Source organism: Sus scrofa, chromosome 4 (assembly GCF_054392235.1).
Source record: "Sus scrofa isolate SSC_HxYL_T2T_F1_AM1 chromosome 4, Sscrofa_HxYL_maternal_Yorkshire_Landrace_v2.0, whole genome shotgun sequence".
Classification (NCBI taxonomy): domain Eukaryota; kingdom Metazoa; phylum Chordata; class Mammalia; order Artiodactyla; family Suidae; genus Sus; species Sus scrofa.
Window position 1 is genome coordinate 30,403,889 of NC_139386.1, and position 24,136 is coordinate 30,428,024.

General features: G+C 36.5%; 1 long non-coding RNA gene across 3 annotated transcripts in view; it reads left to right on the forward strand.

Moving 5' to 3' along the window:
- The window catches only part of LOC106510002 (uncharacterized), a 129,291-nt gene extending 105,480 nt beyond the window's left edge, over window positions 1–23,811 (forward strand). Inside the window, exons 3-4 of one of the 3 annotated variants that reach the window (XR_014843487.1) lie at window positions 16,767–17,083; window positions 20,088–23,811. This is a non-coding gene — a long non-coding RNA (uncharacterized LOC106510002). Of the gene's footprint in view, window positions 1–16,766; window positions 18,843–20,087 lie in introns of those variants that run through there. The other 2 variants (XR_001308082.3, XR_002343168.2) reach the window with 2 other exon arrangements.
- Window positions 23,812–24,136: the final 325 nt, after the last annotated feature.

Genomic DNA, 24,136 nt, shown 5'->3' on the forward strand with positions numbered 1-24,136 from the left:
GAGCACCTTGGCGATTCACATCCTTTTCTTTATTTTTTTAAGTGGGTAGATTATGTTCTCTGGCATGAAATCTCTGTGGCCAAGCCCAACTTTTGAATATTATTTATATATGCTGAATCCTCACATCTTTTTAATCATTTTATGGACAAATTAAGTATTGAGTACCAATTTATTTCCATGCAAGTCATTACTAATTAAGAACATAGGTTACACACCATTACTGAATATATTTTCTGAAATGTGATACTTTTAATATAGTACTTTCAAATATATGAGTGTGATTTTGAAGATCAATGCAAGTTCTCCAATTTTCTATATAACTTCTATACTAATAATGATTATTATCATGTTCTTACAGCTTTTGTTGTTGTTATTAACAACCTATTGTGGTTTGGGCTTCTCATTGTTTACGAGTTGACAGATCTAAAGAGCTGAATATGAATTCTTCCATCTTCATTGCTCTTACTTTCCAAATCTTTCACCATGGTTCTCTGTTTGCAGTTTTTTCCCCTGTATGTTAATACGATGCTTTTCTGACTTTGCTGCATAGACAACATCAAGGTCATATAGAATCGTAGAAGCTCTCGGGTTGGAGTCATGCTGTCATCTGTCTCCTGCATGTAGCTACCTCAACAGAGCTGGCTTTGAGGCTGTTTTGCTAGCATCTTGATGGCTGGTTTTTTCCATAATTTTGTTTTTGGTGACCTTATCCTGTTTGTATGAAATTGAGTGCAGAATATAGCTGATGCTGGTAAAATGCCTCCAGGATACTATCTGCAAAGAAATTTACACAGCCAGCCATATAGCTCACAAGTCTTTTGGACTTGGACTTTGATACCTCTTTAAATTACTAATTAATGGAAGAGTCAGACATATATGACTGTATCTTCCATACACTTGATAAATTTTTTTTTTTGGTCTTTTTAAGGCTGCATCCATGCCATATGCAGGTTCCCAGGCTAGGGGTAGAATTGGAGCTGTAGCCTCTGGCCTCTGCCGCAACCACAGCAATTGCCAGATCTAAGCCTCATCTGCTTACACCACGTTCATGGCAATGATGGATCCTTAACCCACTGAGCAAGGCCAGGGATGGGACCTATGTCCTCAGGATACTAGTCAGATTCGTTTCCGCTGAGCCATGGTGGGAACATCACATTCGATAAATTATTACTGAGCAAGTTTATTGTGCAATGGTACAAGGTGGGAAGAATATTTATTGAGTACTAAGTGCTTTACACTAGTACCATTCTCATAACAATCCTATAAATTTGTCTCACTCATTCTTTAGATATGGGTAAACTAAAGCTGGAAGAAGTCATATAATGGCCATGGTTCAGCTAGTAATGGTCATGTCAAGATTCAAATCTTAATATTGTCTATTCTGAAATCACTGTTCTCTGCACAGTATTCAAAAAGTTAAAATATGCAATGTCAGCCCTAGTGGACTCTGAAAACATAGTTAAATGACAGCCCAAGAACTAAACTATAACACATTAAAAAATTATCAGTTATGCCAAAAAGTATCATGAGATGAAGTGCAAAAGATTATATAATGTCTGTCAATTTTCTACTGTACAGCATGGTGACCCAGTTAAACACTGTAAACCAGCTATAATGGAAAAAAAATCATTATATATTAAAAAAGGATTATGTAATGTGATAAATGCTGAAGGGAGTGGTTAGTGTAGTTTGAAATTATCAAAAAAAAAAAAAAAAAGGTAGTAGTTGAATGGGACCTGGAAATAAAGGTGACTGGAAAGGCAATTGGAATTAAAGGTAATACAAAGTGAGAAGAGGGACAGAAATTGTAAAAGTATAATTGAGAAAACTGTTACAAAAGCAATAGTATTTATCCTTTAAGACACAGCAAACCAGCTATACTAGCTGAAGAAAAATATAAGAAAGAATAATTTCAGATTCAATTTCAAAAGTCATGTCTTACTTGGACATGTAAAGCTTTGAAGAGCTAATAATAGTATGGATACTACTTGATTTTTAAAAAAGTAGGAAGGGGGCTCCCTTGGAGATCTGTAAGAAAATGACATGATGGGAATAGAACTGAAATTAGTCTGGACTAGGTGTGCAAGGTATGATGGAAGGAAAAGAAAACTGGAAGAAATGAGAGAAATTAGAATTTCTCTGGATAATACACTGTATGGTTGTTGTGGCCCTGGGTACAATAGCAGTAGCATATAATGAAAAAAAGTCTAGAGGTGCCCATGAAATGTTTTAGACAAGCATTGACTTGGTAAAGAAAACACAGCCCATTCTTGAGGATATGAAGTTAATATATGCATTTTCACTAGTCTATGTTTTATTTTTTAATTGACTATCTCATATATTTTAATTACATATTTCATTAACACACAATACAATAATACATTATGCTAACCATGAAGAGATTATAAACTTAAACCTGTTTTTAAGGATTTATTACAGTTTTTTAGTGAACTTTTAGTTGTCCTAGAAAAGGGCACTTTTATTTTACTGATTTTTTTTTTTTTGGAGGGAGGACCCTAGAATTAAATGTCATGTATTAATATTAAATTTTAAAAAATAGTATCATCAGACTTTAAAACTTAATGCGCACATTATTCTTACTTTTCCATTGTCATAGATATTTAATTTTCTAAAATATGGTCCCATTTTTTAAACTTATAAAATGCCAACTGAATAATGTTACAACAGAATTTCAGGATGGAATAACAGGTGGGTTCTCTGACTTGCAATGTTAAATGGTGGATTCCCATTTATTTTACTACCACAAGAGAAATGTTACGATTTTTGAATGTAGTAATAATTCTTATTATCAAGAGAACCTTTCCATACATAACTCATGCTGTAAAGATTTGTTCCTGAATCTATTTCGTGGGGCTTATAATCTTAAATTGTTTCATACTCTTGTTTATGAGCTTCTCACCAGAATGACACTCACATTTTAAATAAGATTTGTAACTTAAACTTCTCTAATCTAAATGGGACAATGCAGAGTTGAGCCTATGTGGTCTGTAACAGGCAAATGTCTCCTTCCTTAAAATTTCATCTAAGACTAATAAGATGTGTGTCAGTTATGAAACATAGCCAAATTTCTGGGTAATGTTAAGTCTCAATTTATATAAAACTACTTCATTAGATAAGCAGACTTCTTAGAAGTCGGACCTCCCAGACCAGCATTTGTAATAAGAAAAAGGAGTGTTAATAGTAACTCCCCCTTTTTTGTTGATGGTAGAATTTTTGTTTATATGTGTTTTGGTTTTTCTATGTTGAAAGGATTTTTTTTTTTTTTTAAATAGCTACCAGGGCTGGAATGCAAGATATTTCTATTTTTTTTTCTTTTTTTTTTTTTAAATCTTTTTAGGGCCACACCTGTGGCATATTGAAGTTTCCAAGCTAGGGGTCAAATTGGATCTATAGCTGCTAGCCTAAGCCACAGCCACAGCAACGTGGGATCCGAGCCACCTCTACAACCTATACTACAGCTCATGGCTACTATGCATCTTTAACCCACTGAGCAAGGCCAGGGATAGAACCTGCATCCTCTCAGATGCTAGTCAGGTTCATTTCCACTGAGCCACAATGGGAAATCCCAGAAGAAATTTCTTATATTGAAACAGAGATAAAAAGGATTTTAAAAGTTAGGAAATAAGGAACATCTTCTAATTTCCATTACCCCAAAAATCTATCATCTAAGATATATAAGCTTGGGAGTTAAAAAATATGTGTATCCTGCATTTATTTTCTTACCCATTATCACTATGGATAAGAATAGCCAGTAATAACATCATGATAATGATGATGATGATGACGGACTAATTACTAAACCTAAAGGATTTATATAAATGTATGTATGTGTGTTCACATACATATGAGTTTAAAAAGTAAGCACTGTCAAGGGGGTGAGGAGATGAGGAATAGTGAAATAATCCACGAGTAACACACTGGGAGTGTTACATTTTGATTGAGGAGTGTGAGGGAAATTAGATCTATATATAAAGCAAGAGAAAAACCACTCACTTATATGAAAAAAAAAAAAGATAAAATTTTATGAAAGTGGTTTCTAGTCCCTCCCTCCCAACTATGATTTCTTGAAAGTAGTTTCCTCCTATCATTATTTTTCTAATCTTACCTATAGTTTCTGCAATTCCAATGCTTATCTTTATGATGCTGTATTCTAAAATACAATTAGTGTTGGCCCAGACATTACAGTTGGTAACATTAAATTTACTATACCATATTGTATTACACCATAATATATACTGTTAGATATGGGGTAGGTACCTTCTCAAAATCCCTGGTAGGGAAATTCCCATACGTTATTCCTTCTCTTCCACAAGCTTGATTCCATCGAACATACACATGGATGCTGAGACAGCTTCCTGAATCTTTGTTTTAAAAGCCAAGTCTACCTATGTTCCTATATCTCAGTAGACATCTTACTTTCACACTAAATAAGAGCTTGTAATCCTCCATTCAAGGTCAAATACTCCTGAAAATGCAGAACCCTGACCACTGGATTTCAGATACTAAAACAGAAACAGCAAAAAAACCTGATGATCTGATAACAAAATTATATTTGACATTAAAAATGTTCTTTTTCCTAAAGAAATAAATGTTGCTTGAAGGAACACTACTTATTTGGTATTCTCATGTTAAAATTTGCTATTTTGAGTATTCCTGAGTGACCCCACAGGTATTGGGTCTCTATGTCCATGTATCTTGGCTGACCCTGAACCTATTACAAAAGATGTATGCTTGCTATGCCGAGTGAACTAGTGAGTAAGCCTAGCAACTATAAGCACATACATCTTCAGGAAGCTTTGTGTTTGCACACTGAAGTGAGTAATTCCTGAATCTGGACTCTGGAGAAAGTCCCTATGGAATAATAATAGTCCTTTCTCCACACTGTGATGGATAAGCCCAAGTCAGAGTGAGGAAATACACTGCAGAATCTAAGAATTCTCCTTAACTCAGTATTTTGCCAGCAATATTCTTAAATCAAGAAGTCATTCCAAAAGCCCTTAAATGCAGTACATTACATTAGAATGTATTGAAGCTAGAAATCTCTTTCACAACAATTTTAAATTAGGGTGCCAGGAAAAAATGATTATGACATTCAACATGTCTGCCTTCTTAGAATAGACAACTTAATCAGCCTAAGCTGTATCTTATAACCATTTCAATTTTCAGTGTAAACCACAGTTAAAATTCCTAAAGATTAATCACAACAACAACCAAAAGCAAATAGTAAAGTCTCCAATTAGGAGCATCACTTTCTATCTATTCCATAAAATGTAAATTTACCTATCTATAACAACTGTGTTCTGGATTCATTGCTTCAATTTTTTTTATCTTATATCCCTGGCAAACATTACAGTTCTTCAGGGCAGGAATTATGTCTTTATTTGTTCAACAAACATGTGTATTTCTATTTTTCCCCATGCCAAAATGAACAGTGTAGAGTATACAGATGAAGCTCACTAGGTAATAATTAGCTAGGTTTTCCCACATGACATTTTACTAGGTAGGCTCAGACAAAACGTTGAAGGATTGACAAGTATATTCATGGTATGTTATCTCACTTCAAGAAGTGCATGATTATTCTTAATAATATATGAACAAATCCAAGATAATGTGTGTTTTCATTATTTTTCCATGCTAGGGCAATTACTTCTACTCATCAAATTGCAGTTTATCTTTGTAAATATATGTGTGAATCATTCTCAGAGAGGACAACTTTCCTTGAATTTTCTTTCTAAAGCTCACACATTTCATACAAAGTTGCTTCTCACAGAAGGAAATTCCACTGTGTTATACAGAGAAAAAAATAACAGTGCGACCCCTCCGTTGCAAACAGTAGAGCATTCAACCAGAAATGAATTGGCTAAAGCTTAAACAATTTGAACAACAAAATAAATAATAATAAGATTGTTTTATAACCCAAGGAATGAAAATACACATTCATGAATCCACACGGATACAAATAAATGATAAACAACTGGGGAGCAGGGACCACCCTTCATCACAGAAGTACTCTAATTAATAAATGTGGAATGAATGAAGGAGTTAAGGGATCACTACTAGAAGACCACAGTGATAACATCTTCAAGAAATATTCAGAGATGAAGGACAAATTAAAGAGAAACAGAAAGTCTGCACAGCCTCAAAGTACCTCCCTGAACGTAATTATTAAGTATGGTGGTAGTCTTAACATACACCCACAAATTCTTTGATACTGTTCTCTAGGAAGTCAACCTAATCCCTCCTTCCCTTGCGTGTGGGTTGGACGTAGTGATTGGATTCACAAAAGTTTGGAAAGGGAAAATGAGCAGCTTTACAGGAGCAGATCTTGGGAGACACCCCTTAACCAAGTGATCAAGGTTAATATCACTTCTAATAAAATCTTGATAGCATCAACCTTCTCAGGTGATGATGAGAACACATCTCTATGCTTTCTTCCCTTAAATCCATAGCCACTGTCTAATCATGAGAAAACAGATGAATCCAAGTGAAGGAATATATTATAAAATATGTGACTAAAGTTTTTTTAAAAGTGTCAGGGTCACAAAAGAGAAGGAAAGAAGAACTGTCCCAGGCGGGAGAAGACTACAGAGATGGAATAACTAAGCACAATGTAACATCCAGGCTTAGACATGGAATAGCAAAAAGACATTAGGGGATAGTGGGGAAATACAAATAAAACCTATAGTTTGGTAAAAAGTATTGTACCAATGTTAACATCCTAGTTTTGCTCATCTTACCATGCAAGGTGTAAGATGTTAACCTTTGGGGTATAGGAACTCTCTGTACCATCTTTGCAACTCTTATTAAGACTAAAATTATTGGAGTTCCCATTGTGGCTCAGCAGAAATGAATCTGACTAGCATCCATGAGGACACAGGTTCAATCCCTGAGCTCGCTCAGCGGGTTAAGGATCTGGTGTTGCCATGAGCTGTGGTGTAGACAAATGGCTACAGTTCTGATTTGACTCCTGAATTGGGAACCTCCATATGCCGTGGGTGCGGCCCTAAAAAAACCGAAAAAGAAAAAAAAAGACTAAAATTATTTCAAGATAAAAAGTTTTCAGAAGCTAGAAGGAATATTGAGTGAAAAACTGATTTGACCTCCTCCCTTCAGGCAGGTAACACATCATTGACATATTCATTCAATCGATTATTTATTCCTAGAATGCAAGAAATTTATGTGTTCGGTTCACTACTATAGCCCGAACATCCAGGTAAAATGTAGGATGGGAAGATTTTTTTTAAAAAAATTTAACTAAAAAAAGATTTAATTATTTCAAGTTATCCTTATATCTTAAAAATAATGACCATAAGAACAATAACAACACACCCTGATATCAGAAGTGTTCTCAGACTCTATTTTTTTTAAGCCATCCAGTTTTCATAAGCCATTTTTCATCTTCCTGGATTGGGGGAGGTGAGGTGAATTTGCTGACAAGGAATCACATTGTGCCTTGTTTCAAGATTCTTTAATCGTGAACCCAGATACCTCCCCCTGAAGAGTGAAGAAAAAACTACTTGGCCTGGGCGATAGATGACCAGTCCTATGGAAAGTGATCTGGAACTCATTCCTGATCACCAGGAACTTGTTACATGATGTACTCTGTGACCGCTGGAGGTTTTTGAGTTAACACTCGGCAGGAAGTTGACAGGGCACAGGTTACACTCAGCTTTATCTTCAAACAGGTCTTGGGAGGAAGGGAGAATTGCAGGGAGATTACAAACACCTCTGGTGAGAATTCTTTCAATGTGAGAGTGTTTCACTCTGCTGTCAGAAAGTTTCATTGCCGACACTTTCCTCTATCTAAACAGAATCATCTTTGAAGCATAAAAATGACAGGATATAGCTTTTCAGTCACAGAAAGTGTAACTATTGGTGAAGCGATTCCACCCCTGTAATCTGACACAACAAGTAAAAAAATAAGTATTCTGATCCACATTCAAAATGTGCTACTTTTGAGCCAGAACGTAAATTATGAGTCTGCTTAGCAACTGAATTGGCCAAAATAAATAATATTTTCTGTTTCTTCCCTCTCCATGATATATACATATATATGATTCTTGCTGAAAACCAAAGAGAGCATACCATATGGATTTTTTTTGTAGGGCTAATCTCATAAAATTACAAATAAAACTTTCATAGAATCGTAACATCTGCTTCAGCATTACCCTGGAGGAAAGTCATCTTTGCAGCATCACATAAGGACATACAATTTAAAGTCCAAGTTGCCTTCCACATTTGGCATTCACATTGTCTTTGAGAGGGCTTGGAGAACATCAGCAATAAATGCCAGATGAGGGAAACAAGTCTCTGGAGAGAAAAAGGCTTTTGCTTTATGTTACTGATGGTTATGATTAAAATTGAAGTACAGTGTGATTAATTTGTTCAGAAGAACCTATGTATGATTCTTAAATGCACGTTTTCTTAAGAAACAAATGGCATGACTGAATGTAGAATGGAATGTCTAAAAAGTTTGACTTTTGCTTTCAAACTGGAGCTACTTAAAGGGTGTCAAGTTAGAAGTGCACCAACAGGTTAGAAATGAGCCTGGTGCCTGCTAGCCTCTCTTTTATCTCATCTCCATGTCTACTTCCACAAGGACAGAGCGTACGTAAATATTTCTCAAAGGTAACCATGTGCTCCCTCTTATTACCACCTTGAGGCCGGTCATCATGCCTCCCCTTGTCGCTAGACTTTCTTCCATCTAATTCGTGGAGTGCTGGTAAACCAGCTTTCCAAAAACTACAGCAAAAGCCAAAACCCTTACTTATGGTCTTCACCAGTTTCCAACATGTGGTTTTCCCACCATATTTTGTGTTAAGCTACCCACAGTTTAATAAATAGTTAACCAAATTTCCAAATATTTCACAATTGGCAGAGTGAGCTGGCTCAAGCCCACAGGGCCACCATGCCTTGTTGCACACAGCCAGTCACCTCCTTGCTTAAGACCTTTAATAGCTCCCATTTCCTTGAGCACTAAGTATCAAATCCCTCACTGAATTTTCCAAGACCCTCCACAGTCTGGCCCACACCCTGTCTCCATTCTCACAGGATGACTCTCATTAATCATACAAAAGTCATATTGATTTTTAAAATTTGCTTTAACTTATCTCTCATGATATCTCTGGTCACTGAGCCATCAAATAGGGGTTCTTTGTTTTCTTCATCTTGGTAATTCTTCCTTCTCCAGGTATCCACTTAAATATTCACTGTCCAGGAAAACTAACCAGGTAGGTGTTTGTGATAAATTCACCTTCAGCTTTTCTCACATCAGGAAATTCCTGCAAGACTATCAGGAAGATGCAACTACCTTTCTACCCTCAAAATTTTTATCCTCATAACTATAACCTTTCTGAAGGCAGGAGCCATGGTTCTGAGACCATAAATTTATTTCGAGGGTCTAGAAAAAGTGCCCAGTACCTAGCAGGTTCTCAAATACTTGTTAAAGAATTAGTAAACAGAGATTTTCATCTCACACACCCTGGCCTTAGGTGTAGATGGATGTTTATAAATAAAAAATTCGTATTTATATTCAAAGTTATAACTATTACCATTTAAAGTCAAGTAATCAAAGAAAAAAAGAGAGAAAGTTTTCTAAATTCCTACAAGAAAAAATATGGTTTAAAAAGTAATATATTTTGAAAGCTGAGGTCTTATGAAATCAAAAGGCATGTAGCTTATGGTGATGACTGAGAAATGCCATCCTTGAAGAAGCATTCTGAGCATAAAACAGAAACACATTCTTTCCTACTGCAGGGCACACACTTTTGAATCTTGATTCAGAGCCTGGAACTCAAAGACAAATTTTTATAAACCTGTCAGAGGTGATATACACTCTTTTCCAGCATTAAGAAAGAAGTCAGACTAGATGATCTTCAAGTCTGCTCCCAATTCAAAGGTTCTAAAATTCCATAAAATAAATATGAGAGGTGAGTGGCGATAAAATCATACGGTCCTCTTCTGTGTCAACTTCATTTTTTTGTCCTGGTGCCCTAGCAGTGACCTTGGAAATTAGGAAAAAATATTGCTGCAAATGAGGACAGACTTCTGGGCAGTGCCCAGAAAAAGGAATCGGGTAGCACTGTGAGAGAAATTTTGCTGTATAAGTTATCAGTCACTTGTCTAATGTCAGTGTTGGAAAAAAATTATCTTCAGAGATTTGAGGGATTAAAGGTGTTATGTAAAAACAAAACATGAAATGCTTCAGATATTGTATCTGTGTATTCTTAAACCATATAGATTCCCACATATGGTTTTCCACATAAATCACTCAAAAATATTAGAGTAGTTTATAAAGAATGTCTTATAAATATTAAAATGTATTTTTGAATGCTCTAGTAAAATTGTAACCCCAGGAATAAGAAATAGTCTTTATTCTTTCAGGAAAGAAGTGCTGAATACCTTCTGTTAGGAGCCGAAAATTAGCTTTCAGGTGGTAATGGGGGTGTCTGTCTGCATATGACACCATCCATGCCCTCAGAATACTCACAGTCTAGCAGTGTAAACATTTGTAAACACTTGTAATCCTGAGCAATGGGTATTGTCATAAAGGTATGTATGATCGGCTATTCAGGAACACAGGGTAGATGGCACGTGTTCTCTTTTAATTAGTTCTTTAAAAGGCCACAGACATTTCCAAATAAATCTTAGGTTATACTACACATCCCCGCCTCAAATTTTACCATACCTGAAACACTGTAACATCACATGTGCATACTGATTTTAAGGTGTATGACATTTTCAAACATGTTTTATAAGAGAAAAAATGTTTGTGTTAGAAATAATGAGATAATGAAATAAAGAAAATTAATTAACAAATGACAGCCAAATCCCTCTTAGGGAGATAACTGTATTAATGGGGATACATATTGCAGGTCTATTTGATGAGTGACACGGATAGAAAGGTAAACCCTCCACCAGTGCTTGGGTTCTGGCTGGACAAAGTGTGGGGTGAGACATAGGAACACAGATAGCACTTAAAATTTAAGGGAAGTCTGAAAAGATTTGGGAGTTTCTAAGTCAAATCCAAGAGTGAGGGAAGCAAAATGAGAGAAAGAGAGAAGCTAGCAAAGTAGGGGGAAACTGCTTGGGATATACTGTGAACCTCATCCTGGGATACCTGAGAATCCAGGAAGTTTCATCTTGAATTTTGAAAGAAAGGGAGCTCCTCAGTGAAATGCAGGATATAGACAGGATTGGCCTCATGGGTGTTCTGCCTGTGAGTTTACCCCGTGTTTCATTTAATGCTCTGCTATTGCTGCCTGGAAATTCTCAACCTTTGAAAGTGAACCTCAACCTTTTTAAGTGAAGTCCTATGGGAAGTGGAGCAAGTGTGAGCAGAGGAAAGGCATGAGAGATTCATGCAATATGGAGGTGGCCATTTCTTGCCATCTCATTTGCATATATAAGTTCTCAGTGTCCTGTGAGCATAGAAATACAGTGAATCTACCATGTGTGAGACTTGAACATGTTCTGTCTACTCCTGAGTAAATGGGGATACTGACCGCCTCAAGAAGACTCACTTTCTTTCTTTCTTTTTTTTTTTTTTTTTTTTTTTTTTTTGTCTTTTTGCCTTTTCTAGGGCCACTTCCTATGGCATATGGAGGTTCCCAGGCTAGGGGTCTAATTGGAGCTATAGCCAGCAGTCTACGCCAGAGCCACAGCAATGCAGGATCCGAGTCTTGTCTGGAACCTACACCACAGCTCATGGCAACGCTGGATCCTTAACCCACTGAGCAAGGTCAGGGATCAAACTCGCAACCTCATGGTTCCTAGTCGGATTTGTTAGCCACTGCACCATGATGGGAACTCCTAGAAGACTCACTTTCAATTTAAACACAATACACAGAAAGAAGGCAGTGGTATTCTAAGAAACAGAAATGACCAAGAAATCCTATCATGTACCTTACTTGCAGTGCTTATCTCTATTAGCTAACCACTTTTTTTTTTCTTTACCATTATGGTTTATCTTAGGATATTGAAAAGAGTTCACTGTGCTATACAGTAGGACCTTGCTGTTTATCCATCCTAAATATAATAATTTGCATCTACTAATCCCGATCTCCCAATTCATCCCTTCCTCACCTTCCTCCCCTGTGGCAACCACAAGTCTGTTCTCTATGTAAGATAGAGAACTTATAGATAAGTTCGTTTGTGTCATATTTTAGATTACACATATTAGTACTATCATATGGTATTTGTCTTTTTCTGACTTACTTCACTTAGTGTGATACTCTGTAGATCCATCCCTGATGCTGCAAATGGCATTATTTCATTTTTTCATATGGCTGGGTAGTATTCCATTGTGTTTGTGTGTGTGTATTCATTCATTCATCTCTCAATGGACATTTGGGCTGTTAGGTTAGACTTTTTAACAATGGCTGTTCTGACTGGTGTGAGGTGATACCTCTTTGTAGTTTTTATTTGCATTCATTTATTAATTAGTGAGATTCTAGCTGGCCACTTACACAATAAAAATGTTGACATTGAAGGAAAGAGAAAGGTAAGACAACATACAGTGTGTTTTACTTTCTTTTCCTTCCTTACTCTTTGGTAAATCTAAGATAGAGGAGTGTTGGTAGAATGTGCATGTATTGGCAAGTAAAATAAAAATAGTTGAGTCAGTTTTGTGGAGCATTTCCACTGTTCCAGTGATAGCCGAGAATATATGCATGCACAAGTTAACAAAATCCAGAATATAATTTCAGTGGTTCTACATGTGAATTAAATGATGTTATTTTTTAATTTAAAGCAGTCATGTATGATATAAAGATGAAGAGTAAAATTACTCTAATAATTTAAAATTTTTATTTTCTTTACTTGAGACATTAATAAATAACAAATAAAAAACATCATAAGTCGAGAGAGACTGGAGAGGGAAAAAAACTTTATATTTTAGTAACTTTAATTTTAACAGCATTTTTCCTGCTTTTTTGAAAAAGAGGCTCCATACTTTCATCTTACCCTGGGTCCCACTAATTAGTAGCTAGCCCTGTGTGTGTGTGCACGTGTGTGTGTGTGTGTGTGTGTGTGTGTGTTTATAATTATATAGATGAATGACATCAAGACAGAGGAAGGGGGGGAAGGAGGCAGAGAGGGAAAGAGAGAGGTCTAGAAATCTGTACGCACACACAGAAGCAAAGCAAGGGGTAAGGGTTTGCTTTCCAGATTATCTCTCAGATGACTATTCACATTAGAATGGTTTTCTTTTGCAAGCTTTAGTTAATGAATTTCTTGCATATGATAAAACATTCTTAGATATGTCATACTTCATACTGATAAAAATTATAAACATTCTACTCATTATGTATACGCTAAACCTTTTTCAATAGCAGTATATGAGCATACATTTGTATGTATATATGACCTTGACAATGTGTGTGACCATTAGATTTTTTAAATTATTTTTTTTAAATAGTTATTTCCCCACTAAATTTTTTTTTTGCCTACTCTACAGCATGGTGACCCAGTCACACATATATGTACACATTCTGTTTTCTCACATTATCATGCTCCATCATAAGTGACTTGACATAGTTCCCAATGCAGGATCTCATTGCTAATCCACTCCAAAGACAATAGTTTGTATCCATTAACCCCAAGCCCCGCAAACACCCCACACCCTCCTCCTTGGCAACCACAAGTCTGTTCTCCAAGTCCATGGTTTTCTTTTCTGTGGAAAGGTTCATTTGTGCCTTATATTAGATTCCAGATATGTAATATCATACAGTATTTGTTTTCTCTTTCTGACTTACTTCACTCAGTTATGAGAGTCTCTAGTTCCATCCATGTTGATATAAATGGCATTATTTCATTCTTTGTTATGGCTGAGTAGTATTCCATTGTGTATATATACACCATTTCTTCCGAATCCAATCATCTGTCAATGGACATTTGGGTTGTTTCCATGTCTTGGCTATTGAGAATAAAGCTGCAATGAACATGTGGGTGCATGTGTCTCTTTTAAGGAAAGTTTGGTCTGGATAGATGCCCAAGAGTGGGTTTGCTGGGTCATATTGTAGTTCTAGGTATAATTTTCTAAGATACCTTCATACTATTCTCCATAGTGGTTGTACCAACTTATATTCCCACCAACAGTGCAGGAGGGTTCCCTTTTCCTCACACCCTCTCCAGCATTTGTTATTTGTGGACTTATTGATGATGGCCATTCTGACTGCTTGTGGTAGTTTTGATTTGCACTTCTCTAATAATCAGTGATGTTGAGCATTTTTTCATGTGCTTGTTGGCCATCTGTTCATCTTCCTTGGAAAAATGCCTATTTAGTTCTTTTGCCCATTTTTCCTTTGGGTTGTTGGCTTTTTTGCTGTTGAGTTGTATAAGTTGCTTGTATATCCTACAGATTAAGCCCTTGTCAGTTGGGTCATTCGAAACGATTTTCTGCCATTGTGTAAGTTGTCTTTTTGTTTTCTTTTTGGTTTCCTTTGCTGTGCAAAAGCTTTTCAGTTTGATGAGGTCCCATTGGTTTATTTTTGCTCTTATTTCTGTTGCTTTGGGAGACTGACCAGAGAAAATATTCATAAGGTTGATGTCAGCGAATGCTTTGCCTATGTTCTCTCCCAGGAGTTTGATGGTGTTTTGTCTTATATTTAAGTCTTTAAGCCATTTTGAGTTTATTCTTGTGCATGGTGTGAGAGTGTGTTTTAGTTTCATTGATTTGCATGCCACTGTCCATGTTTCCCAGCAATGCTTGCTGAAAAGACTGCCTTTTTCCCATTTTATATTCTTGCCTCCTTTGTCAAAGACACCATAGGTGTCTGGGTTTATTTCTGCATTCTCTATTCTGTTCCATTGGTCTCTATGTCTCTTTTGGTACCAGTACCATACTGTCATGATGACTGTGGCTTTTTAATATTGCCTGAAGTCTGGGAGAGTTATGCTTCCTGCTTGGTTTTTGTTCTTCAGTATTGCTTTGGCAATTCTGGGTCTTTTGTGGTTCCCTATAAATTTTTGGGTTGTTTGTTCTAGTTCTGTGAAAAATGTCATGGGTAATTTGATAGGGATTGCTTTGAATCTGTAGATTGCTTTGGGTAGTATAGACATTTTTACAATATTAATTTTTCCAACCCAGGAGAATGGAATATCTTTCCATTTCTTTGCATCTTCTTTAATTTCCTTTATTAATGTTTTATAGTTCTTGGCATATAAGTCCTTTACCTCCTTGTGACCATTAGATTTTAAAAAGTATTTGGAAGTTCCCATGTTGGCACAGCGGAAACAAATCTGACTAATATCCATGAAGATGCAGGTTTGATCCCTGGCCTCACTCAGTGTGTAAGAAAAGTCCATTCTTAAGTGTGTTTCCAATTTTCTACAAGAGGTGGCCCCTGTGACTTTTTGAACCTTACCTCCTGTTACCTTTTCTACCTTCATTCTTTGCTACCACTTTGACTTCCTTGCTGTCTTTTCAGCACACCAGTCATGCTCCTCCGTGAGGACTTTCACATTGGCTCTTCCCACCTCCTTGAACACTCTTCCCCCAGATATCTCAATGGCTTGCTCCCTCACCTCTCCTCTCCTAGCTCTTTCACATTCACCCTTCTTAAAAGGAACACCTCAACCCTACCCATTCCCTAAGAGGTCCTCTTCCCTGCAGTGTGATTTCCTCACAGCCTTTAACATCCTCCAGCACATTACCTCTTTTACTTCTTTTTATTTTCAGTTGTGTCCCTAGGAATATAATCCCTATGAGGGCAAGGATTTCTTTCTGCTTTTTACATTGCTATATCCCCAGGATTTAGATCGGTAACCTGCACTTAGTGGGAACTGATTATCTGTTTAATGGAGGAATAGGTAAGGACTAGATGATTTATTAATATGCTCTAGGTGCTGGTGGACCTCTAAGGAGACCGAGCTCCTATTTTGTGACTTTGGGAAAACAAATTTTTAGTCTTCCTTATCATTGCAATTAGTCACTTTTCTCTATTCATTTCTTTATTATTGTTGTTGCTTTTTACGTTTTTAATTGAAGTATAGTTGATTTACAATGTTAATTTTTGCTATACAGCAATACATTCAGTTATACATATTTCTGATATTCTTTTCCATTATGGCTTATATTGTTAATTTTACCTTTTTTCCCACTTGCACTAGATCCCTTGTCACTGGAGAGTGGTGAGGTGTAGAGTACCACACTGCAGATATTCCAGAGATTCTAAAGAAGCTGTCAAGGGCTTGTATCCAGCAGCTTAGTCAAGCACTTGCCCTGATTAACACCTTTGGGTATTCTCAGCATGACTATGGTTTTGTTTTTGGTGCTAGTGTTGACTTTTCTTGGGATTCTTAATCTAACAGGCCTCTTCTGCTTTCAAGGTACATTGGACTATTGGAATTAGTCACACAGGTTCAATATTAATACACTTCCCTTAAAAAAGAAAGTCTGATCCCACTCTATAAATCTTAGTTTAGCCGTTAATACTAAGGACATAAAAAAGTTGGAAAATATCAAATATTTTTAATATATTCTTTCCAACATAAAATTGTCTTTAGGAAAGTATAAATAAGGCAAAGGGCTGATTGATTTTTTTAATATATATTTAGTCAAAGTGACTTCTTCTAGACGCCAAACTGTGTGTTTTCAGAATTCTTTTCACTGCAAATAACAGAAACATATCTCAAACAGTGTAAGAATCCAATGAAGAAATCTAGCAATAAAGTTGGCTTCTAGAGTACTGGATTGATGGATTCAATTTGATACTATAATATTCTCTCTTTTTTTCCTTCTTCAGGCCATTCTACTTGCAGTACAGGGGATAGCTGAAGAGAAAATCCTGACTCATATCCTGCAATTTATCAAGCTCAGTGGAAAGAGATAGCTCACTAACAAGGCGAAAAGCAAAGGAAGAATCGTCCTGACTGAGATCACATGCTTCATGCCCATTCCTTAACCCGTCTCTTTGACTAAAGGAAGAAATACTTTGATGAGGGTTTATAACCACGAGGACCACCCCTGTGATAGATGAATGGAGTGAGTAGGGTTATCTCAACCGCAGAACCATGGGAAAGAGTGCTTTTTATACTGGAAAGTTCTGCCACACCACTCAATGTAAGCAATCATAAAGAATTCATTGGCCTATTGCTTTCGGTAACTATTTTTAGGAAAGTGTTATGGTAGAGGTCTCTGGAAAGAGAGTGGCTTCCAGAAACCAGGAGGCATAATTTGGCAGCAGAATGGGTACCCGGGGTGTATTGGCGACTTCTGTTTACAGAAGGCAATGCTCTCTAGGCTACTTATGCCCATGCCTGCCTTCACTTTACTCTTCAGAACAACCCTGTGAGGTATATGTTATTATTCCTCATTTATGATTAAAAAAGTAAATTGACCTAGGTCACAAGCTTGGTCACAATCAAAGTTCAGTTTTGAACCCAGATCTATTTCTGAAAACCATGTGCTTTTCAACATATGGTAATGTTCTAAATGCAAAATGTTGGCATCTTGACAAAGTAAGCAGAGGTTTTCATTTTGTGTTGCTTTCCCTCTTCCTTTCCTCTAAGAAAAAAGAACATGTTACCTGTTAGAGATCAACTTTGGGAAAGTGATACATTCTGAGGATCTAGGAGCTGGGAGGTCGTAAGCATTGAAAGCAGCAAAAAGGATGGGAAAGTCCTTTGGTGGTGAGCTTAAGACAGATTTTCTTTTCTACTTATAACATTAAAAGAATGGAGATTTGCTGAGATTTTCCACTTCTATATATAATCAGCAAATTTGTTATTTGTCACAGATTTTATATTAAGTAGTTGGTACGGAATGTCAGACTGTACTATTCCCTCACATAACAACTATTTATTGAATTTTTACTATAACATAAGCATTAAAAAAAGAAACCTAAGGGCATAAAATATCTAATAAAATGGTAAAAATCAAGTTTTAAAGATTAAATAAAGGAAAGTACAAAAGGAAAGACTAAAATTCAGCTAAATCAACAAAAATCTCGCAGGCCACCTCATGTACTTTGATGGCGTTCACCCTCCCAAATCTAGAGAAACAATGTGTTATGGCCAAGTTTAGCTCTTATTCTTCCTCCTACAAAATTACAGTAGACTATGAACTTGTGGTTTCTGTCCAAGTGAAAACTTCCCACGATTATATTCCTGACATTTTACTATATAAAAAGAAGAGTCTAATTTCTCTACAGAAAAACAGGATTTCAAAATTAAACCTGGGAGAGTGAAGAGTTCAAACTACACAATCTCTCAGTTATTTGTAGTGACCTTTAGCAACACTTGGTTGGAGCCACCAAAGAGCAAAATTCTTCATTTATAGTTTTTCATTTTTAAAAAAAGTATCTATGAATAAAGATCCAAAAGTCTCAAAGGGAGCTTCATAGAGTTGTTCAATCCAGAATAGAAATCATCAGGATTCACAAATATTTGTGCAGAAAAGCCTGCATAGTTATTCAACTCCTGGAGGAATAATTCCTAAATCTTAGCATGGCACACTGGGCATCTAAGTTCAAGTTCCTACCTACTTTTTACCTTTTATGTGAGTAATACTTTCTCACCCTCTCAGGACCTAAAGCCCTTGCTATTTCTGAATGTCATGTTGCTTTTTGCCTCTATGCCTTTATTTATACTTATCTTTTTGGGCAAAAGTCTTTTTTTACACTTTTAGAACTAGCAAACTCAAATGCATTCTTCAAAATTGAACTCAAACAAAATTCAGGGTATTGTTACCAATGGAAAAAGTTTTAACCCAAGTGCCTGTTCTCCCAAAGTGTTTTTAAAAATTTGTTTGCATACCTCTATTATAGCTCTTTTATTACATTAATTTATACCAAATTAAATTGCATTAAATTATTTATATTTAATGATGTTATATTTTGTTTAACTTATGATCATTACATTGCAAGTTTCTCAAGAGCCCTGTTTTACTCATATTTGTGCTCCCAAACCTGAGAATGCCTTTGTATCAGAGCAGGTGCCCAATTAATAGGGGTTTAATTAATTAATTACTTTCTCAAATATCTACTACATTCAAGACATTGTTCTAGTCAGATAAAAAGAGACATAAACAATGCCTCTTACTTCAGGAAGTTTGCAGTCTGCTTGAAATGCAAGATACAGAAAGTAATATTAATAATGACCAAAAAATAGAAAATATATATGTAACTCATACTATACACCAGAGAGTATTTGGAGTATATTATATGTATTAATGCATTTAATCCTCATTATAGCACCTATGGAGTAGATACAATTTTATGAGTGAGGAAACTGAGGTACAGGAAGAAAAAGGAATTTATCTAAAGTACTTGGTGAAATTGGGGCAAAATCCCAGGTTGTCTGGAGTTAGAATTACTCTCAACCTATATGTTAAGCCATAAGTGACCTAATGATAAGAACAGTTAAATTTAATTAATTAAATTCAATTAAAAAGACTAAATATTAAAATATCTGTACATTAATAGTACATGCAAAATTATCTATGAAAATATCCTGTAATTTGAATTCACTTTGAATCAAATATTTTTCTTCAGTCTTATATCTCCTGTCAAATACCATTAAACCTGTGGAAACTGCTAAAGGCTTCTTAGGAGCCCCTCAGGAGAAGAGGAGGCGTTGGTCCCAACTACCATCCCTTTCAACCACTGTAGCTCTGCTTTCATTTTTTTTTCTGTGCTGGGGCTCCATTTAGAATTTTGTCGTCTAGTAAAGTAAAGGTACTTTGCAAAGCTGTTGTATGCGTAAGTGGAGCAGATAAAGACAGAAAACAGATAGATGTGCTGTCTGAGATCCCTTTCCTCCCTTCTTTCTCCTGTTCCCCTCTTTAACACCACCACCCTCCTCAGCCACTATCGAGCTTTGTATAGGGTAACCTTTTCCTGGACCAGGTAAGAGATGCTTCCCAAACTTTGCTTTATTAACTGTCTCTGCTCTGGACCTTTCATCCCGTCTCCCTGCCCTGGTCAATAGTATATTCAAATCTGTACTTGATCGCCTCTATTTTTTGTCTACTAGCCCTCATTTAACCTTGGATTTGATACCAAGCACATGCTTCCTCACTGGAGGAAGTACTCACTACTCTGGTTTTGCTTCCTAAATCATTTCAGGTGACACCCTAGCTCTCGCCTTGGACATCACACTGGGCCAGTCCGGACCAGTCCAGTATTCAGCAGAAAATCAGCCTGATGGTACCCATGATTAATTTATTATACAGGACCCAGCTTCTCTTTTACAGAGATTCTTGTATGTTTTTTTAAAATGAACTTCTGATGGAAGGTTAAGATACTTCTGAATGTTTTGTCTCCTGAGGTCTGTCTGCCAACATTATCGGAACTGATTTTTCTGACCTACCACCTGTTCCAAACTCATGTAAAAAACAAACACATTGTCATTCATCTCTTCTATTTCACCATTCTTTTCCATTATAGTATTTAAATATAAGGTTCTATTCATACAATGTACTGTTCTCAATTCCAGAAACCATGGAGCATGGGCTTGAAAACAGGGACACATAAGTTAAAATAGAGCCAGGAAGTAGAAAATCTAATCAACAAGAACTTGAAACCCTTATATAAGGTTAAAAGACCAAGTCTCATAATAACAGCAGTTATCATAAGTAGCATCATATGTAGTTTTGTAAATAACCCTTAACGACATTATATGCTTAAGATAGAATCACCAAGAATGCCACTATTCCAATATTACTGAACACACTTCCAGGAGGCTTCCTGAGGAAGACACACAAGTACCGCTGGCTGGTAAATGAGATGGACTAAACAGAAAAGATGTAGAAAAGGAGAAAGCCAGGAAAGAGACATAGAACTTGAAGCCTCAATAGCATGAGCATTGAATTCTGTGAAGCCACATCCAGGAGGCAGCCTGGTATCATTCTCTAAGGATGGTGAAAATCTTTTTGATACAAGAATCATATGGTCCTAAGGCCACAGGTAAGGTATAAAGACCTTGTAAGTAATCCCAACCCAAGATATCTCTGATATGCCCTGGAGAAAGAACTACCAGTCACACATATAGCTTTAAAAAATGGAGCATTAGAGGAGGAAATAATCTCAGAAAGAGTGTCTTCCCATACAGAGAACGCAACAACATACCTAATACCTATTCAGTTTTTTTAGGAAAAAATTGAAGGATTCTTAATAGGACTTGGGACTCAGGTATCCAGCCATACCTATGTTTTTACAGTTCTTGACATACACCTGTTTAGTTCTCCTATTCTTCTTTCATCCTCTCTTCTCTCTTTCTCCCTCCCTCCTTTTCTACCTCCTTCAATAAACACATTAAATTCACATTCTAGGTTAGGAACTTTGATATATATATATATATATATTTTTTTTTTTTTTTGCTTTTTAGGGCTGAACCTGTGGTATATGGATGTTCCAAGGCTAGGGGTTGAATTGAGCTACAGCTGCCAGCCTACACCACAGCCATAGTAACGTGGGATCTGAGCCACATCTGGGAGCTCTACTGTAGCTCACAGCAACGCCGGATCCCCCACCCACTGAGTGAAGCTAGGAATGGAACCCCCATCCTCATGAATATGAGTCAGATTCATTTCCACTGTGCCACAATGAGAACTCCTGTCAGTTCATGTCTTTATGCACTATTTCTCCAAAGTAATAGCCCATCCCACATTCTTTGGTATATATGCTTATACTCAATTGGTCTGGAATTGAATTAAATTGAAGTGTGGAATTGAATTCAACTGTGAATCCAACTTGGGAAAGTTGGATTAAATTGAATTAAATTGAAGTGTGGAGTTGAATTCAACTGTGAATCCAACTTGGGAAAGTTGCATTCATCTACTATCACCTTATCTATAAGCTGAGAATCATAGTTACATATCCATCCTCTAGGTTGGGATAAATTTAAAATGAGAAAATCCATGTAGAGAATTTAATATCATACCAGACATATAGAAACTGTTTAATAAACATTAACCATTATTATCATGATTGTTTTTAAGATTCATCATGGCCTATTTTAAGTTCATTTTTTTTTTTCTTATTATGGCCACACTTTTGACATATGAAAGTTCCCAGGCCAGGGGGCCAGTTGGAGCTATATCATAGCTCACAGCCATGCTGCATTCGAGCCATATCTGTGATCTCCACCACAGTTTGCAGCAACGCCAGATTCTTATCCCACTGAGCAAGGTCAAGGATCAAACTCTCATCCTCATGGACACTATTTTGGGTTCTTAACCCACTGAGCATTGATGGGAACTCCATTATGGCCTATTTTAAACTTCTATAAACTACCTCCTAAGATGGAGTTAACCTTCTTCCAAGGTCCCATGTGTGGTCAATACAGAGAGGTACCACAAAGATCTCCCTGGAAAATTGACTAGCTTCCTGCCCAGCTTACAGGGCATGTGGTTGCCAGACAGACTTCAGCTGATAGCTTCAGAGTCTGCCTCCGTCTCAGAGAGCGAACTTCCCCAAGGTCATGCCCTTCCTAGGGCACCCCACATCCAACTCCTGAGCAAAGTAAGAGATTTAAATACACAGCCTGGCATGGGACAGTTGTGATAGGCTATTAATATTTGGTCCATAATGTCGCAGTGTATTGGCCAACACTTTGGCAGACTGGCTTTGGTTTGAATTTTCCTCCTGCACCAATCCTGTTTCCTCCTCATCTTGTCATAAGTGTTCATCCTTAATAGTAAACATCTTGCACCCTAAACTCCATCTTAGCACCTGTTTTTAGCAAAAAAACAGGGAAAAATCTTACTTAGTTCTGTATTCCTAGCACCTAGCTAGTGGTGATTCTATAAACCACACTCAATTATGAGTTGCACATGGCATGAATGAAAAATAAGCAAGAGTCGGCAAAAAAGGAAAAATATTTTAAATATGTTCAGGGAAATTGAATCATCACAAAAATAATTGTTATGTTTCATGTTAACTTAAAATGCTTCCCCTGAATGAGGTCAAAGTTCTTCCATAAACTGCATGCACAAAGATAGAGGAAGCAAATTTTATCAGTGAACTCAACACTGCTCTGGATAGAATCCTCTTAACCTTTAACAACTGCAGGAACTTTTTTTCTTTCTGGCGCTTTCTGCATATACTTGGAGGAATCAAATAATGAACAATGTATGTACGACATCTGGTGGCTCCCAGATAATGTTACATCGACCTTGCCTAGAGTCTGAGCCACAGAACTTGGTGACCATGGTAGCCTGAACCTTTTCTTATGCTGACATCCTCTCCAAGATTAACGTGGTCTGCCAGTGTTGGGAGGATGGGAATTATTACATTTACCTAAGATGCTGCTTGTGATGAACAGTAACAGCCCCTTTCTTTAAATACTTTGATTTGTATTGTCTTCAGAATTAATACTCATTCATCCAATTAAATGTTCTTAGCCTGGGCCTGTGGCCAATTCTATGTCATAGGAGGTGATAAGACCCATTAGCTTTAAGCCTTAAATTAACCAGCATCAGACCCAAGAGAAGTATGTTGCCCAAATGAGCCACCTCCTTTCTAATTCCAACCCTTTATGGCTGATGCTAGAAAATATCTTCATTGCATTGCTGCTTTTCTGGTTGGCAGAACAGACTTTAATTAAGCCTGAGATCTCATGATACTTCTTCAACTTTTGTAAATCAACGTTATAATTAAAAAATGTACTTCAAAAATCAAATGTTGGATGACCTAACGTGAACTTAATGCAAACAGAAAACAGGTAGGAGGAGTAGAATAAAAATCATGGAATAATTTATATCCTGCTGATGACACTGTTATAATAACACACTCTGGTGACCAACACATTGACTTGATTAAAAAATACTCTGAGAAAAGGAAGAACAAACTTTTATAATTTATTAACAAGTAGCAGGACTAAAGGTGAGATTACATTTATTTCCATTAATTGGGTAATTGATTTTATTTCTACCCTTGGTTTTGCATGTATTATTATAACCTTTGTTGAAAAAAATGTAAATAGCTCACGGATGTGTAGATCATATATCAAGGAAATGAGAAGAAGAATCAGATCAAAATTTAGGAAACATTTGCTAAGTAGCTCTAGTTTCTTTAGGAAACAAAAGATATCCAGTAAAGCTAGGTTAATGTTTGGGGCAGTTCACATGGATTTGAGCATATGCTACTTTGTAATGGGCTAAACTGTGGACTTT